The sequence below is a fragment of the Orcinus orca genome, chromosome 7 (genome assembly GCF_937001465.1).
Source record: "Orcinus orca chromosome 7, mOrcOrc1.1, whole genome shotgun sequence".
In the NCBI taxonomy this organism is placed as follows: domain Eukaryota; kingdom Metazoa; phylum Chordata; class Mammalia; order Artiodactyla; family Delphinidae; genus Orcinus; species Orcinus orca.
This window is the reverse complement of record NC_064565.1, coordinates 112,665,317-112,676,306: the sequence shown is the minus strand read 5'-3', so window position 1 is coordinate 112,676,306 and position 10,990 is coordinate 112,665,317. Positions and strand designations below refer to the sequence as shown.

Below are 10,990 nucleotides of genomic sequence, written 5' to 3'. Positions count from 1 at the left end.
ATGCAAGCACCACCCAAGGGAGTGGGGAGCAGCCTGATTAATAGGATGGTGGGGCAGATGGACGGGCAGCCTGGGCTGCTCTGGGCACCAGCCTCCTGCCCCCCAGTCTCCAGTCTGGCCGGTGGGCTGGGGGGCAGGGACTCTGCTGGCCTCTGGCAGGGGTGAGGCTGTGGTGAATGAATCACTGGCCAGTGCCAGGAGTCTGCAGGCCTCAGCGCGCACTCCCCGAGGACCAGCTAATTCACTTGGAGCGAGGCCGGCCGCTAATGCTCAGAGCAGCCTGCCTGGGCCCTGCCGAGCCCCACGCACGGCTGACCGCTGAGCAAGGGGCCAGGCAGCAGGGGACAGGAGGGCCCACCCCTGCCGCAGGCTTGGCCAGGGCTCCCCACCTGCCTGCAGAAGGGGCAGCACTGCGCTTGAGGGAGAGGAGACCCCTTCTCCGGGCGAGCCTGAGTCTGGGAGTGGAGGGGAGGCACGGACATCCTCTCCTGAGCTGCAAAGAGCCTAATTATGGTGGACAACTAGGAAGGGAGTGGGGAGGAGCGGATGGGGAGGCCCAGCGTCGCCCTCCCCTCCTGGAGAAGAAGGAGGAAGAACCAGGTTGAGAGCTCAGCCCCACCAGGAATAGACGCTCACATCCCCGAGAAACCAACCGCTTGCAGAACGTGGCCTGGCGTCTTGCCAGCCTCTCCCTGACATGTGCTGTCTGCTGATGGCACAGGTGCAGCATCCTCAGGCTGCCCCCATCCTGTCCATGTCCCAGGGTTTAGTGAGCACATACTGCGTGGCCCTCTGCTGGGCGTCCTAACGCTGCCCCAAAGGCTCAGCCAGAAGATGGGTCAGCACACAGGAATCACAGCAGGGAGCCAACTTCTACACACTGTGTGCTGGGCCCCAAACCAGGGCTCTGCTGCCTTGTTTGTCCTCACATCCACCTGCAAGGAGGTACGAACTGTTAAGGATGCCCATTTTACAGATGAGAGAACCGAGGCTCAGAAGGGTAGAGTACTCACCCAAGGCCCTTAACTTGTAAGCAGCAGAGGCAGGTCTTGAACGACTCCCGTGTGTAATCTACTTAGCACAACCCCAGGATTCTGGGTTTCTGGGTGGGAGGTGAGGGAGACCTCAGGCGTCTGTCCTTAGGAGATCAAAGGCCTTACCGGTGGCTCGATGGGGCCGGAAGAGCTGAGCACTGGCAAAGGGGGAGGGTGTACGGCTTGCCTTTGGGATTCTTGCTCCCATTTCAGTGTTCCTGGGCAGTCCCCCTCCAGGGGAGAACACTTAAATACGCAGGGAGACAGTGGGGCAGGAGGAAGGGCTGCAGGCCTGTGAGGGGTGTGGGCTTGCCAGGCCCTGGGGGCTGCATGGTCCTGCCTGCACAGGCAGTGGGCGATGGGCCGGCTCTCCCTCCTTGTGGTCACTGCTGTTCCCGTGCCCGGCACTGGCCTTGAGCCTCGGTCCTCCCACTGTCCGGTGGCCCCCCAGGCTCATCTTCGGGGCCGAGATGAGTGCGAACGATCAGGGCCCGGAGGACTCTATGGCTGGGTGCTCCCCAGGCACATTGGCCTCCTTCCGGGTGGGGGAACAAAGGGGACCTAACTTAGGAGGGTGGGTGGCAACCGCGCACTCTCCCTCCTGCCAGGGCTGGGTCTGGAGGGAAGAGCCCTCGGGCGCCCTCTGCCGGCCTGGGGGCTCTGGGAGGAAGGAGGTGGCAGCTGCGGCCCTAGATCAGCAGTCCCTCCTCCTGCCCTAAGGCCTGGCTGTGTGTGCACTGGTGAGTCCCAGTGTGTGCACGTGTGTTCTGTGTGTGCAAGTGTATGTACATGTCTGTGAGGGTCTTGTGCACGTGTCTGCAGATGTGTCTGTGTGCATATGTGTGTGTAGGTGTGTGTATATCTGTGTCTGCATAAGAATGTGTCAGTGTGTGCACACCTGTGCTTGTATTTGTTTGTGTGTGCAGGTGTGTTTGAGTGCCTGAGTCCATGCCTGAGCGGGCCTGTGTCTCTATGTCTGGTGGGTGCCTGTCTGTGTGAGGGTGTGTGTCAGAGCACACATCTGTCCCCCTGGGCTCGGGTATGGGTGAAAGGAGCCTGGCTTGCCTTGAAGCAGTTGCCTGTTCTGAAAGCACTCTGGCTAGGTGGTCCCTGGAGTGGACAGCTCATGTGGGCATCAGTGGCAGGCTGGGAGGGGCAGAGTTGACCGCTGGCCACTCTAATGTTTATTCGGTGCTTACAAGGAGAAAGAGAGGAAGATACTTGAGCCCTCTGTCCCTAAGGAGCTTTGCATGTGAGCTATTATAATCTAGCATAATAATTAAGATGATAAGGACACTGGAGGTGCCTGCAAAATGCAGGGAGAGCCCAGAAGGGCCTAAACTGGCCTGGAGCAATCCCAGAAGGCTCCGTGGGGAGGGCAAGCCTGAGCTGAGGCTTGAGGGGGAGGTAAAGCCTGAGAATTGAACAGGCGGGCAAGGTGGATGAGCCTGTGAGGGCCCAATGGGCTCAGGACACAGAGAGCAGAGAGTCAGAGAGGGAGGCGGGGGGCGTCCCAGGGAGGCGGAAGCTCTTCTGGGAGTCCAGTGGGAAAAGCAAGACCTGAGAGGTGGGCCGGGCACAGGTGCCCTGATTCTGCCTGGTGGCGGAGGGTCACTGAAGGAGTCTAGGCAAGGTTGAGACTGTCCATTATGAGTGTAGATGGGGGCCCTCTGCCTCCTGGCAACACCTGGAGGGAAGGCCCAAGGTTTCTCCTTCTGGGGTGTGTGGGCCCTGAGTCAGGCACCCCTGCCTGCCACACGGAAGCATCTCAGGATGAGTCTGCTTGGGGCACACACACTGACCACAAATGCTCAGACTTGGGCCCCGAAGTCTGATGGAGGTTGAGTGCTGCAGGGATCATCGTTCTCCCCCTCCAAGGCCCAGCGGTGCCCACGTTGCACCAGCTGCAGAGGCCTCCGGGCGCCTCTTTTGCCATCAATGCCTCCTCTGTGGCCTGGGCCTGGGAGGGTGGGCCGGGTAAGCGCTTGGGCCGCAGCCAGCCTGGTCCCCTCTCGGGGTGGCACTGGGCCGGCCTTCTCAGCACTGGCCTTGGGGTCTTGTGGGCATTCTCCATCCTCAGGGCTCGGTGCCCCTGAAGCCTCCTGCCAAGGCTGGTCCTGTGCTCACTTGTGAAATCCCTGAACACACACTCATTCAGGCTCAACAAAACGGGCACCTGTGCACACACTTGGGATGGGAGAAGAACAGCTTTATTTCTCTGCCCTCCAACAGCCTTTGACGTCAAGCCCCGCTCACCATCTAGAACATGGTGGGGTGCTGCCTTCGTGATCCCACCCCACCTTTTCCCTGTGGCACCCAGGCCTTGCACGGGGGCCCTGGAGCAGCTGGAAGCGGTTTGCTCTGCAGGCCGCCACCCCAACACCCCTTGTTCTTACTCTGCCCGCCCCTGCTCAGGCTGAGCTTGGGCTCAGGGACACATCCTGAACTTCCGGACCGGCCCCTGCCTGCCCGCAGCCCATCAGCACTCTCACTGTGTGCGCCACCTCTCCCCACCCCCAGGAAGGGCAGGAAGCAATGGCGTGCTCCTCTGACCACACGGAGGACGCCGTGTGACTCAGGAGCCCGAGCCCCCATCCCAGCCACCCTTCCCTCCCACTAGTGACAAGAGTTCGCTTTCGGGAGAGCTCCCGCGTGCGTTACATCATCCAACCCTCCCAACTAACCTGCCAGGGAGGCCTCATCGTGCCCCCGAATTACAGCTGAGGGAGCTGAGGCCCAGAGAGGCTCAAGGTGTGGATTGGAACACAGGCCTGTGTGACACCCAGGACCCAGGACCCCTGCTGTTACCCCTACACCAGGCCCACCGCTCCCGCACATCCAGAGCCACCTTCCCTCCTCTCACTGGGCTGTGGTCACAGTCTCCCCACTGCCCTGTCCATCTCATTGCTCCTTGCTCAGCATCCTCTGTGGTTCTCACGGACTCCAGGATAAACAAACGCCTCATTCACCTTGGCATTCAAGGCCCCTCTGTCGCCTGGGCCCAAGCCTCCTGGGCCCCTTCCAGTCCCATTGCCAAGCCTTTGCACTGCTCTCCCGCCTCCCTGGACCTCCCTCTCTTCCCTTCCACCGCATCCATTCCCATTCCAGCCTTGAGAGGAGAGTGAACCGCTGAGAAGGAAACTGAGGGGAACAGTCCTCTCCCCAGTTGTGTTCCGGCCACAGGGTGGACGTTTCCTCGAGGCTGCTGCCCGGGAAGCTTGGCCCCCGGCTCCTTAGGGACCGGCCCGCAGAAGCCCAAGGCCCCAAGGCGTGCAGTTTGCCAGATCCCGCCTCTGTCTTTGGAGCCTGGCGCCAGGCTGACCCTCTTTTGGAGCAGGTGTCGACAGGGAGCTCAAGCATCAGGGGACAGAGGAGTGGTGAGTGGAGGCGAGTGCACAGGAGCTGCCATCCCCTCCTGGCGCTGCCTTTCCCAGCCCCTGGGAGCTGTTGCTACGCTGGCACACACTCCTGCACAGGCACAGCACGTCAGCTGCACCCACAGCCCGCATAGCACGAGCTGGCTGTGGGGAGGGGGCAGCTCTTCCCCCTGGGGAGAGGCCAACAGGCCAGCCAGACCCTGGGTGCCGATGGAGCAGGGACCTTCCGTGACCCTTCAGGCGTGCGTCACCGGTAGGCGTTCCCACTCCTGACACCCAGGGTCCCAGCTGGTCTTCCTCGGGCCTTGTTTATCTGCACCCTGTCTGATGGGCCACCCAGGGGCCCTCCTGGCATTACTGGGGGCCAAGGAGCTGCCAGGAGCCTCCCAGCCTTCCCCCCAGCCCTGGTCTACCATTTGCCCCTGTGGGGAGGCCCCAGGGCCAGAGAACTCTTCCAGGTCTCACGGCTGGGAGCCTCCTCTCCTCTCCAAGCTCCAGGCTCTCAGAGCTCCTCTAAGGGCCTTCATTCTGACCAGGAGCTCAGAGACTGGGGGTCTGGGCCCGCTCTGAGTCCTTGGGCACCCTTGGGCTCCCCTGAGCTCCAGCCCTTCCTGTGGGCTTCCCCAGGGTTGCTCTCAGGATGTGTGTGGCCTGACGGGGAGGATTTGAGCCTTGGGCTGAGGGGCCCAGATCACCGACATTGGGCCCTTCCTCCCTCCCCTGCTGCAGTCCTAGGAGCAGATGTACAGCTGGGTGCGAGGAGCGAGGGCCCAGAGTGGGGGGCGGTGGAGGGAGGGGCACGATGGTGCTGGGCAGACTCCTCAGCTGGCAGGGGCTCCTGCCAAGACATTTCCCCGCCCCTCCCCCGCCCCTCCACTCATTATCAACTTGGGGTTTGTGTGCAAACAGCAGCTGGTCTCTTTTGTCAGCCTCCCCTCCCCCCTCCTCTCCCCTGCCCCTTTGCTCCTCCCCCAGGCCTCCCGACTGGCTCTGCCCTCCCAGGCCCTGCCCAGCCCCCAGGTGATTTAGAAGCTTAGGCTCTGAGGAGTACCTGGGAGGCGAGGCAGCCTCTGCCCATCCTTGGCCCTGGGCCCTAAGTTCTCCTCTAGCCCTTCAAAGACACGATATTAAACCCATCTGGGACATGAGAGCCAGAGTAGGTAACAAAGCCAAAGTCACAGAGTGGGCAAGTGCAGAGCCAGAACCCAGACCCAGGTGTGCCTGTTTGCAGAGCCTGTTTGCTGAGCCAGTCTACTCCCCAGCCTTAGCTGTTCCTCTGGTCGCCCCAGTGCCTGGCATCACTCCTTTTAGAGGCCCTGGCAAGGTGGACCCACTCCCAACCTCCTGGCTGTGTCAAGGGCTTCAACTGAAGTACTTCTGTGTGCCTGGGGCTGTCCCAGGAAGGCAGGGCCCCGTCAGTTACACCCAGGATTTGAGACTGGATGCTGAGGGCAATGGGAGGAGGAATCTTGCAAGCAGTGGGCCCTGCAGACTGTGGAGGCAGAGAGCAAGAGGCCAGTTAGGAGAAACGGCGAAAGGAGAAGAGCGTGGGCCGAGGCACTGGCCCTGAGAGAGTGGGGCAGCCAGACCTGGGGCCACAGACGCGGTCACAGTGGACGGTGAGCAAGGGGGTGGAGTGGGGATGGCACCTGGGTCTCTGGGCTGGGCAATGGCAAGGGTGTGAGTCCTTTACAGATATAGGGGCAGGTGTGGCAGGATGAGGACCTTGGGTTCGCGACAAACTGGGTTTGAGCTGCTTGAGTGATGTCCAGGTGGAGGTCTCCAGGGGACCCAGGAGACAGGTGCGGGCAGGGCAGGTGGAGTTCTGGGAGTGGATGAGTTCACGGAAGGTGGAGGAAATGAGGGGCGAAGGGGACTGAGGGTGGAGTTCACGGGAGGGGACTGAAAGGAGGGGGAGGAAGAGCAAGAGGAATGTCCACTGTTTGGGAATTTGGAAGTGGCAGGGACTCTGGGAGGACAAGTCCATGGCATGGCTGGGGCTGCAGCCTGTGTGGCGACCAGGCACTCACTCTGTTCTGCACAGATTTTAGCTCTTTTAATCCTTACAGCAGACCTGGGGTAACACGCCTCAGCCTCAGGTGGAACCTCAGGTGAAGGTGCTGTGTGACCCCCAAGTACCTGGGATGAGGGCTTGCTGCTGCCGAGTCTCAGTCCCTCAGTGGTTGATGCAGATGCCGCAGACCCAGACTAGAGGGGACACGTGACGGGTGAGTGGGGGGGACACGGGAGGGAGGCATGTGCCACCCCACAGGCGTCACAGAGGATGCAACCGCCAAGGTAGGTCTGGAAGGAAGGCTCTGAGTTCATTAGGTGCAGGGATCTGAAAGGCAGCAGTCAAGGAAGCAGCCTGAGCAAAGGCAAGGAAGCGGGAGAGAGCGAGGAAAACCGCGGCCCAGGAAGGAAAGGTGGGGCCTGAGCTGGACCACTGCCCAGTCCTGGTGCTCACTCGTAGCCCCCAGCCCGTGATCAAACTCCAGCCTCTCCAAGGACCTTTTCTGGGGCTTTGGCCAGGCCAAGTAGGGGCAGCTGTGGGCACACGAGTGTGCAAGGCCTGCGCTTGGCGGCCGGGCCCCGAGTGCTCCTGGGGCAGGCAGGGCGGACCCGGCACACACGCGCGTGCACACACCGCATACACGGACACTTGCATGCAGCCTGGTCCGAGCTGGGCGGAAGTCGCAGGGCCGGAGGCCGGGAGCCCGGCCGCAGGGGCCGCGCCGGGTGCGCCGGGGCTAGCGGGAACAAAGGACGCCGTGGGGTGGGGGGTGGGGGGGCGGCCGGGCCAGGCCGTGATTGGCTGCTGGGGTCGTGGGGGGGCCGGGTCGGGCGGTGATTGGCCGCGGCCTCAGCGGGCCCCTCGTGGCCAAAACCCCGAGCACCGAACTGTGGCCCGGGACAGCTTGTACCCCTCCATCTGCGCCGGGGGTGGGGCGCAGGCGGGGGTCGGGTTCCTGCCCAACCCCCCCCCTCGGCTGGCCCTTCTCAGAGCCTCGCAACCTGTGCACGCAACCCCACCCTCACCCCACCTCGCGCCCAGCTGCGCGCGGGGTCTCTCGGGACCCAGGCCGGGAGGCCCTGGGCCACCGCCCCGCGGGGACGCCCGAAGGGCAGGGTCCCCAGCACCGGAGGGCCGGGGTGCCCAAGTGGAAAGGTGCTAGGGCCCAGGAAGCTGCCCGTTACGAGAGGCTGGACTGGGAGAGGGGTCAGAGAAGAGAGAACACTCAGAGAGGACAAGCTGGGGTTAAAACGAGTAGAGGCGGCCGTGAGCTGAAGGAGGCTCAGAGGAGGGTGTTTGGATGACCTGAGGCCCGGGCACCGAAGCCTGGCAGCTTGGGGAGTCGCTGGGGCTGATAGCGCCGCCCCAACGCCAGGTAGAGTCCCGGCAGGGCTCGGAGCACGGGAGGGAGTTAACTGAGCTCACTGCCAGTCCACCGCTTGGTGCTTAAGGATTTAGGATGAGGGGACTTCTCTACTCCAGCCCTCTTTCCCAGCTGCCTGGGAGGTGAGAGAGAAGGGGTGGAGCGAGGGAACCAGGCCACCAATCACAGCCTCGGCTCCTCTTTGAATCTGGCCTGGCGGGCTCGGGCTGCCGGGCGCCAGGTGTGCTGCCGCCCTCTGTGTCCCCGCTTGCCTGCCCAGGCATGTCCCACTCCACCACCCACCCTTTGGGAGGCCCTGTGCCCCACCCATCTGGTTCCCCTATCTGGGACTGAAGCTGGACCCTGCTTCTGTCCAAGGACCTGAGTGACTCCAAACCATGCCCCTCTCCCAGCCCCATTCTCAGCTCTGCACAGAGTCTTAAGCTACAGCTGCCTCCATCTCCCCAAGATGGCCACCAAGGGGCCAATGGTGCTGGGAGTGGAGAGGGTCAAACCCCATGATTTGCAGCAAGAGTTCTGGTAGACGGCTGGTTCAGGCACAAGCTGTGGGACCCAGGGCAGGCCCCTTACCTCCAAGGTGGCTCCTTCAGCCACCAAGATAATAAGGGCCTGATTCCAGGTTGTTGTGAGGATTAAATGAGAGCCTGTGAAGGAGGGGGTTTTGTGAGCCGGAAGCCTCAGCGTTTAGGAGGGGAAAGGGATGTTAGCACTCTGTCCCGGTGCTGGGGAACAAGTAGCCAGACAGGGTGGGTGGGACTCCTGGGTCCTGCCCTGTGGGCAAGGGCAAGGGTGCCAGGTAGCATGGGAGAGACCAGTGCAGTGCCATCCCCGTGGAGCCCAGAGCCCCATGGGCCCTAACCAGAAAGGGAGCCGGAGTTGAGGGTTCCTGGCCCTCACACCATTCCCAGGCTCTCTGGGAAAGATGGGGCAGAAGGATCTGGGGTCTGCTTTTCCTTTATCTTCAGCCCCAAGGGTATGGCGCCCTCTCCTAGGTCAAGGCCAGCAGGCAGGTGGGGGACCCACACGCCCCTATCCTCTCCCCACTCTGCTTCCCCATCCACTGCTTTCTGCCTCCTCCTTCCCCCAACTCGGGCATGAAATTGGGCACCAAGACCCTCCAGGCTGCTTCCTTAACGTCTCTCAAAATCTGTCTTCTCCTTTCTCCCCTCCACTGCCATCCTAGTCATATCTGGGACCTTGCTAACAACCTCCACCCGACCAGTCCCCCTCCCACCAGGCTGCCCACCCTATGGCCAGCATCAAATGCAAATTAGGTCTTGTCCCTTCCCTGCTAAAATTCTCTCTCCCCAGGAACCCCTGATTGGACCTACCAGGGAGTTCTGGTAACTGGGTAAGTCCACACTCTGGAACCAGCCTGCTTACGATTGCCTCCTTGTTAACTGGGCCTTATTTTCCCCATCTGTAAAATGGATATGATGATATGAAGAACTGGGCAGCGTTCCAAGTGCTTTGCACATAATCATATCGATCCATTTACTCCTTATAGCAACTTTATGAAGTAACTATCATTATGCCTGCTTTACAGCACCCACAATAAAAGTAGAATAACGAGGTACCTATTTCATACAGTTATGGATTAAATGAGTTAATGCATATCAGAATTTCCAAGACCTCGGGACACAGCTGGTGCTCAGTACAATCTAGCTGTTATTCTTGACCCAGCCTCTTCTGCCAACACCTTCCCCATCTAACCTCCAGTCCTACTGAAGCACAGGTACATGCCTGGTCCCTTGCCCTAACCACTCCCCCCCACCCCGCCCTTTCTTCTCTGGGTCCTTTCACCTGGCACAGAATACGTGCTTAATACATATTTAGGAATGAATGAAAGAGGTTTTGGAAAGAGGCTATGCTGAAAAGGATTAGTCAGTGCTCGTGCGCCCCCTGGTGGCCATCCTGGGCATTCCGGGCCTTGGCCCATTCTTTTTTTTTTTTTTTTTGCGGTACGCGGGCCACTCACTGTTGTGGCCTCTCCCGTTGCGGAGCACAGACTCCGGACGCGCAGGCTCAGCGGCCATGGCTCACGGGCCCAGCCGCTCCGCGGCGTGTGGGATCTTCCCGGACCGGGGCACGAACCCGTGTCCCCTGCATCGGCAGGCGGACTCTCAACCACTGCGCCACCAGGGAAGCCCTGGCCGATCCTTTAAAATAAATGGGAAGGCAGAAAACAGTCTCAAACCCGGGAAGGTGGGAGGCCATGCCTGAGAACAGACTGCAACCTGGGGGGTTGATCCCAGGGCTTAGGCACAAATGTCTGTGGCTGCAAAGATTCCCAGCCCCTAGCCAGCTTGACCTTTCTTCCCCTTCTCTGAGAGCTGTGTGTGTGTGTGTGTGTGTGTGTGTGCTCGTCAGTGTGAGCTGGACTGTGTGCCCAAGAGGCCAAGAGTTCAGCTGTGTCTGCACAGAACAGATGGCGGCAGCAGGTTCTGTCTTCAGAATATGTATGTGTTGGTGGGGCATGTGTGACCGAGCCTGTGTTCATGTGTGTGTCCCCTGCTTGTGTGTGTCTATCACCAAAACCTGTCTGGGTTGAGAATGCTGGGCCTCAGCCGCCACTGAGCCGAGGGAAGGCTGCAGCCCATCCCTGGAACTTTCTGGATCTTAGTGTACGGCATGGTGTCCAGGTGACACAGTACCCAATATCGGGTCACCCTGGGCCTGTCTGTGCACCTAGGAGGGAAGATGATTTAACGCTCCCTTTCTCTCATATATGTGTATTCACTGTGCTTGTATAACTGGCCTGTTGTAGTTCCACTTGCTTCTGCCGAGCACCTGCTGTGTGTGCTCCTGGGGTGGGAAGGAGTTGTCTGCCCTCATTCATGAGCATCTCATGAGTATACTCATGTCTCTCCCAGTTATTTTGCCAGATTATCTTCCTGTGAATAGGCAGGCTTGCATAAGAGCAAGGAATTTGGAGTCAGACATGTTTGAGTTCAAATTCAGACTTCACCTAGCTGTGTGATTTTAAACAAGGGATTTAAACAACTTCACCGAGCCTCAGTTTCCTCGTCTGCTAAATGGGGATATTAATAATGCCACTTCCTAGGTTGTTGTGAGAAGTAAAGAGTTGAAGGATGGAAAGCCTGGGGCATGGTGACAGGCACACCAAAGGCTCGTGATAAATGGTAGTGATTACTGGTGCTGGTGTGCTTTTGGCTTCTTA

At 60.3% G+C, this 10,990-nt stretch overlaps 1 long non-coding RNA gene across 1 annotated transcript; it reads right to left on the bottom strand.

Moving 5' to 3' along the window:
* Nucleotides 1-4,703: 4,703 nt before the first annotated feature.
* Nucleotides 4,704-9,552, bottom strand: LOC125965008 (uncharacterized). Its single transcript, XR_007478428.1, has 2 exons — nt 9,141-9,552; nt 4,704-6,752 (listed from the first exon to the last, which is right to left on the bottom strand). It is a non-coding gene; the product is annotated as an uncharacterized LOC125965008 (long non-coding RNA).
* Between the last annotated feature and the right edge of the window lie 1,438 nt (nt 9,553-10,990).